Here is an 8102-nt window from a genome sequence, read left to right on the forward strand (position 1 = left end):
CTTTCAATAAATATTTACTGAGCATCTACCATATGCCAGATGCTTTGTCAAGCTCTGGAGATCCAAAAGCTACTAAACATAGGTAAGATCCCTCCCTATCTGGAGGTGTGTTTTAAATGATGACACAAACTGTAGAGCTGCAACTGGCACAAGCCCAAAGGAAAGATTCCTAGTGCTAGGAGACCCTGCTGTAGGTTTTATATGCCACAGGGAGGTAAGAGAAGGCTTTGCTGAGGATGGGATGCTTGAAGTGAGATTGGAAGGAAGCTAAATAGGTGTTGACTAACTAAAGAGAAAAGGGTGTTCCAGAAAGAGGGAACAGCATATGTAAAGACCTTTGCTTGGGAGGGCTGGAAATTTCCCAAAAGGACATCACCAGAACAAATTGGATGCGCATGGCATAAGACCAGGCTGCAGAGGCTGGAGGAAGCCCCTGGGCAGACTCTTGTAGGCATGCAAGAAAGAGCAGAGGAATGACATGGTCTGCTTTGCTTCTCCACAAAATCTCTCTAGTTTCAGTGTGAAGAACCAGTCAGACAGTAGACAAGGTGGAAGCAGATCTGGAAGCCACTGAAGGCCTCTAGGCAAAAGATGATGGTGGAGGAAGAGACCAAAGTAAAAGTCTGGATTTGAAAGTTATTATTATGTTCCTCTCATCCAAGAATTAATGACATGCTAGTTTTTGATGGCTAACACAGTTTTGTATTTCTATTTATTCAAGTCTCTTATCACCCTGAAATGCCCTGCCCTGGTGTCCCAATTAGAGGATAAGATCTTTGTAGGCAAGGGTTGTTTCATGTTTCCTTGTAAAACTTGCATAAGCAAAGCAGACCATGTCGTTCCTCTTCTCTTTCTTCCATGCCTAGACCCTGCTTATAGAAACTGCAAAAGGAATAACTGCTAAGCTATTTTCTGGATTTCATGAACAAGTGAGAGGGACAATAGTATGAATGGATGAAGACATGACAGATTGTGGAGTACATAATAATGGAAACCTCTTTTTCTCTTTGTTGTCAGGGAAACCAGTGCAAAAACTAATAAGGGGAAAGATAAAGACTCACAATGCCACTAGAAAAGGAGGAAAACTTCTTCTCCAGGTGGGTGAATCTTACCTGAAGGAGGTGAGTAAAACCAGCATAACAGTACTCACCTCCCAGGGGTGTGGATACATGCAAGGAAAGACATGACCTAACAGTGATCTTCATGTGTATTCTACATGCAGAAGTTGCTATTATTACTGATCGAAACAACGCAAAATAACTGAGCCTTTTCTGCCTTATTCTCTTCTCAACTTCAGACTTTCACCTGAGCTTTTTGTTTTCAGGATAAAGCAACAAAAATTCCAACATAAGGTAACCAGAAGGAAATTGCTCTCTCAAACAACAAGAGTGAAATCTGGTCCAGCATACTGGTCTTCTCCAGGAATGTCTGGGACTTCAACTGTGCCGTTTAGGATAAGATGATTTTCTGCTCTCTGTTTTGCACAGGACTAGGCTCAAACCCAAACTGGTTCCTGCCAAGGTCATAAGGTAAATGGGGCAGCCTAGGCAGGATCTTGGCATGGAAAGGAAAAGCCCTAGGGCAGCAGATAGAGTGACATCCCTTGCCTGTTCCCAGAGAAAGAAATGGAAAACTTCTCCTTATGCCGTGAACTTAAAACTCATCCCTTTTAATCTGATTGGGCCAACAGAGGTCACATGCATCTTCCCAGACCCGTCACAGGCTCCATGAAAAATGCCATGATCTGATTGGCTTAGACTAAGAGTTACTGCTGGGACTGAGGATACAGAGGTTTATGGAACAAAACTGGGTGCATTCAGAAGTAGAAAAGGTAATCAAGTATGCCCTTATACTAGTGAGCTACTTTCTAGAAAAATGAGATACCTTTACAACTCACCCAAGTTCCACTTCCTTCATCCATCCATTTATTCACTCACTCAGGGAATATTTATTGGGTGCTGACTCTGCTCCAGGGACCAGGCAAGCTTACTCAGGCACCTCAAGAATTTTTCAAATACCTCTGCACATATTTTTCATTCACTGGCCACATATGGAGGCAAGTAGCCATATAAATAGACAGATGTATTCATGTGGCACATTTTCAAAAACCCATGCTTCTAACACTCAGTTCTCACATTCAGATCTTCATAAATCTGGATTCCACCGGGACCAGGTCACGATATCATTTTGGGCCACTGTCAAGGAGGATTTACGATGGTTGTTTGCATGACCCAACCATATGCTGTGGCGGAGGAAATACTCTGGTTAGCCTGCTTTGACGTATGTATTGATGACAAAGAAAGTTACACCACACCGCAGGAAAAAAACAACATGAAAACACTCCCAAATCTGTTCGTAAGCTCCCTGTAGAAATAATGACCTTCCTGGTAAAATCAAGAGATGATTAAAAGTAATTAATGGATACTTCTCAAAAAAGACATAACAATCAGAGGATCTGGAAGCCAGCTGTCGTAACATTTCTTGAGAACAAGGTGCGTTTTATTGGCTTCATGAAATGCATGCCTTCGGCCCCACAGCAGAAGGCCAGGAAAGGCTGATCTGTCCCAGAGATAATGCCAGTTTTCTGTTCTTATATCCTTTCAGCACAGAGCTCAAGTCTTAGAAAACAAGGTGCAATTTTCTGAACTGACTTGATGTTTTCTTGTGTGTGACCTGATAAATGTGAGTGCCTTACTTGGTGATCTGAGAGAACAGGCCCCTTATCTTCACAGATACAGCAATCACGCAATTACCAGAATGAAGCCAGAGAAAGAAGGAAGACAACAATCCACTGAGCCTTGGTTTCCTCCTCCATAAAGTAGAATAATAGATATGAAGATTAAATGAAATATTGAACATATAGAATATTAGCAAGAGCAGGGAGTGGGGAGAGGGGTTGACCATAAAACTGCAGCATGAGGGAATTTTTTTGAGTCATGAAACTATTCTCTATTTTGATACTGGGGATGGTTATATAGCTGCATGCATTGTCAGAGATCATAGATCGCTACATTGCAAAGAGTGAATTTTAATTTATACAACTGAAAAAGTAAATAAAATGCTTAGGCACATACTTTTAAATTAATAAATCCCTAATGGCAAGCTAAGTGTTTATAATTTTTAAAAAATTACAGTGCCTAGCTTCAAAGAGGTAATGGTTTTGGGGGACAGATGTAAAAAAATGTCAGCTTTCTCACCATTTCCATGAAAGAACTCTTCACATACACTGAGATCTCTGATTGCAGATGTGTCTCGCTCCTGCTCCCAGCCTGTTCAGATTTGCCTCGTCCCCTCCACACATGCTGTTCTCATTGCCTGGCACAATTGTCTCTGCTGTCCCTTTCATTTGGTTAGTCCTGACTTGCTTCTTGTATCTCAGCTTAGCCACTTCCTCTTGGGAGCCTTTCTGGAGACCTAGTCCCCAGGCTCATATACCTGCTTCTCTTCTGTGCTCCTCAGCAACTCCCACCTTGCACTCTGCTTACCTGCCTGGTATCTCCATAGGTTGTGAGGTGGTGAGGGTGGGAAGCTGAAGTCCTGTTTGCTGTTGTATCCCAGCATCCAGGACAGTGCAAGGCCCATATGAGGGAGCAGAGAAATAGCTATTAAGTGGATGGATGTGTGGGCAGGTGGATGAAAGCTGGAGAGGTTATATGTGAGGAAGAGATAAGGCCCACTCTGACATCTCAACTTAGTCAGGCTTCTTTACCTTGACAAGGAACAGGAGCTGACTTGAACAAGCTTAAGCAGAGAAGATTTACTGACAGGATATTGAAAGAGTTCTGGAACTAAAAATCACTGTGTTACATGAGAACCTGGAACCATAAACTAGATTGCCACTGGAAACCCAAGTGAATTGTTTTCTCCATCTCTAATTTTTATTTTTTCCCTCTCCAGATAACCTTCATCTTTCTCTCTGCTCCAGTTTTGTTCTTTCTGTCCCACATGTACATGTTGGAAAAAGATAACCCGACAAATAGTTGTCTCTCCTTCCATAAAGGAAAATAGCCCAGACTAACTGGCTGTTTGTAAATTCCAGTGCTCAAACCCTGGAAGGCAGAATCTGATTGCTTCACTTTGAGCTGGGTCTCTGCCTACCCATCAATCAACTCTGGTCAGGGTGTGGGGTCCCACAGCACACACATGGCTGCCACGTTTAACCCATGTCTTAGAGAAGTAGTGTTGTTTTGGGGTTGAACAGACACTCTAATTAGTGATCACGACTTTCACAAACTCATAAGGTAACCCTCCTCCTAGTCATCTGCTGATGCTCATGCCCTTGAATGTGGGCAAGGCCTGTGATTTTCTTTTAATCAATAGAGTATAACAAAGGGGACAAGATATATGTGATTACATGTATATGATTATGTAACATAAGATTGTAGCACCAATCTTGCTGGGGTCTCTCCCTCACTTGCTTGCTTTGATGTGCCATGTGGTCATGTTGGAAGACCCTACATGCCAAGGAACTGAGGGTGGCCTCTGGTCAGCAGCCATAAAAATGGAAGTTTTCAGTCCTACAGCTTCAAGAAACTAAATTCTCTCAACAGTCTTAATTAGTTAGAAAACAGATTCTTCCCCAGTCAAGCCTCAGATGAGACCATGGCCAACTCCTTGATTGCAGTTTTCTGAGACTCTAAGCAAAGAACCCAGTTAAGTAGTTTCTGGACTTCTGACTTACAGAAATTGTGAGATAATAAATGTGTGCTGCTTTGAGTGGCTGTTTGTAGTAGTACTGTTACACAGCAATAGAAAACTAATAAAATTCCACAATACTTTTCAACTAAAAATACTCTAAGAAGATTCACAGGTTCTCAGTACAAACCTGTATGGCAACCTCTGAATTAAGGTCACACTGTTCTAGGTGATCAAAGGAAGGCATGGTAGTTATACTCGACAGTCAGTTGAAGGGGTATCACAAGCCCCAGGCAGGGAATCTCCACTTGTATGGTACAGGAGATTTAACTTTGATCCTCCAGCTGCTGCCAGGATACTGATATATTCTGTTGAGAAACTTGCTTTCAGAAGATCTAGTGGTGAGCTCATCTGGGGGCTTTAAGGTATCACATTTAAGATGCTGACCTCAGGAGTTTAAAAGGGCAGTGAGCCCAGAGGCAGCAGGTGAGTGACTCAGAGAGGAACGTGAGAAGAGGAGGTCAGGAAGGGCAAGCAGACATCTACAACTGTGTCTACAGTATAGCTTTGCTCTACCTGAACTAACTGCACCCTCAAAGATAATGATCTTTGGTGCTGCTAAGTTGGGTGTGGGGGAATGGGTCTTCGTCTCTCATCTTCAACTTTAGTTACCAGAGGTGGCTAGTACCTCCATCATGAAAGACACGTGGCTTCTTCATGGAGTAGGGAGCTTTGGCAATGCTGGAAACATCCACACTGTTGTTTCAGACTTTACTGATAAAAGTTGCCTGTGGCATTGGTCAAACATTTCTGGACTTTTCCTCTAGAATTTCTGCTTCAGTATTGCTAGGTTGACCCCAGGAATCAATTTTTTTCACCATCAGAGAAATCTGGGAAACTGCTGTACATTAGTGTTTGTGGAATCTAACCCCTGTGATTGCAATAGTTCTTGCCAATGTCAGAGAGGCCACTGTGGTCTAAGATTGGAAAATGATGCATACCCGCATACTTTGCATTGAAGGCTCTGAGACTAGACACGGAACCCACTGATGCCCAAGCACACATGTAGCTGGGCTCTCCAAGACTGGAACAACGTTGAAATCTTATTTGCTTTAGGGTCATGATCAAGGGCAGGCAGAACTTGACAGTCTCTCTTCAACAAATGGGCCAGCAAGGCTCCTGGCAAATACCCTGTTCCATACACCATAAAACCACATGGTTATTTGGTCTCCAAGGAGCGTGACTTGCACAAACACAATTAGTGAGCCAAAAGTAATAGTAGAGGGAAAGAGTTCTTTTACTCCTGTATTTTAACAACAGGAAAGACGATACAGATCCTTGCAATACTTATTTAATCTTGTTTCTTGTCTTATACCTTCCCTAAACTCTGCAGCTACCCTGGGACCACCTCAGCCCCCAACACACACAGCACACACTCACAAAACACATGCATGCACGTATACACACAACACATGCACACACATGCACGCCCTTGCTGTGTTCTGAAGATTGCACTTTGCTTTCTCTCCTCCCTTTTCACTTGGTGTTTTATTATGGAGATTGACTCAGTCTCTCCCACCCTCTATGTCAGATTTGGTCATCCTGCTGATGGTGGCTGAGGGATAGAAGTGGAGGCTGTACCCACAGGATTCTCTCTACAAGGCTAGGGGAAAAGATGAGCTTGAGGATAATCCTTAATCCATTTATCCTATTGCATGAGTATTATTACATGCAGGTGAGAAATCTGCCTGCTTAAAGACAAAACTTTCCGATACCTTGGACAAAATAAAATTAAAACTGTTCTTCTTCCTTCCATTAGACTGTGAGCTCCACAGCAGGTGGCCCTGGGCCCTGTGATCTGCACCTCACCAGCACCTAATCCATGCCTCACACTTAGCACAAAATCTCCCAGAAGGAATCATTTATTGTGTAGTTACTGTGTACAGGTAAGTAATTTATATGTATTGATTAAACTTTGCTTCAAATCCATATCATTAGGGAGTATAAGTTCTAACATAATAGCACTCTTAAATAGTTACATAATTCTTACCAAACACTGTTCTGAGTTAACAAGTATTACTTCATTTGAGCCTCACAGAAGCGCCGTGAGGCAGATCCCATAATTATCCCTGGTTTACATGTGGGACAGGCACAGAGAGGCTCCATTGCTTGGCACCTTTGCAGTCTGTAAGTGATGGAAGGCTGCAGGGATCCAGGCCAGCTCATGGTCCCTGGCCTCAGCTAATGTTCGCCTGTCTCTCATGGTGCTGGAGGCCAGAACACATTCCTTGGATCTAGACATGTTGAGCTGACATTTGACCCTGCATTTCTAGCTGTATAAGCTGAGGCCACTTACTTAACTCATTTAAACCTTGGTTTCTTCAACTTGGTCAGATGTGGTGGCTCACCCCTGTAGTCCCAGCACTTCGAGAGGCTGAGGCAAGAGGAACGCTTGAGGTCAGGAATTCAAGACCAGCCTGGCCAACATGGCGAAGCCCTATCTCTACTAAAATACAAAACATAGCTGGGCATTGTAGCACGTGCCAGAAGTCTCAGCTACTCAAGAGTCTGAGGCACGAGAATTTCTTGAGCCGAGATTGTGCCACTGCACTCCAGCCTGGGTGACAGGGCGAGACTCCGTCTCAAAAAAGAAACAAAAAAACCACCAAACCTCAGTTTCCTCAATGGAACAAGAAGTTAACAGTGATTCTAAACTCAAAAATTGCTGTGATGACTAAGTTAACACATCTTTCTAGAACAATCCCTGGTATGAATTAAATCTTCATGAATATAGCTATTATTATTAATATTAGCACCATTTTGCAGATGAGAAAACAGAACCAGAGAGGTTAGTTCACTTGTCCAAGGTCACACAGCTCATCAGTGGTAGATATAAAGTGGAAATCCAGGTTGGCCTGGTCTTTCCTCCTGTGGATGAGAGGCAGTTAACACACCTTGTCACTACATTTTTCTTGAGCTCCAGACTGTGAAAGTACAGTAAATTTTTTTCATAGTTCATTTCTTCTAAGCAACTACCACTCCTGGGTAGATCCAGCTCCCAAGGACACTGGACAATCTAGGAAGTATATTTCCAAATCTGCAAATCATCAACAGAATTAAATCTAAATGTCACATTACATCCTGTCTGATATTTGGTCTTCCCTAAACAGACATAAAACTAAAATCTTTTTGGACTGCTTTGCCATTTTCCAAAGCATTTTCCAGACTCTTTCTTCTACTCTGCCTTCAAAGTCCTGCATTAGCCCCTCTCCCTCAAGGGCAACTTGGCATGGGCTATGGTTTAACACATATGGTCTTCTGTCTACTTTTGCAGGACAGGGTTCCTCAGGCACTCTCTGCAACATATGAAGCTCCAGAGGGCTGAAACTCAAGTGCAGGATGCCACGGCTCTGAGGGGCACACGCAGCTCATGAAGTAGGTAGCTGATGCGAGCAAAGGTATGTCCA

The sequence above is a fragment of the Aotus nancymaae genome, unplaced genomic scaffold, assembly GCF_030222135.1.
Source record: "Aotus nancymaae isolate 86718 unplaced genomic scaffold, 86718_ANA_hifiasm-v0.15.2.pri h1tg000067l, whole genome shotgun sequence".
NCBI classification, from domain to species: Eukaryota; Metazoa; Chordata; class Mammalia; order Primates; family Aotidae; genus Aotus; species Aotus nancymaae.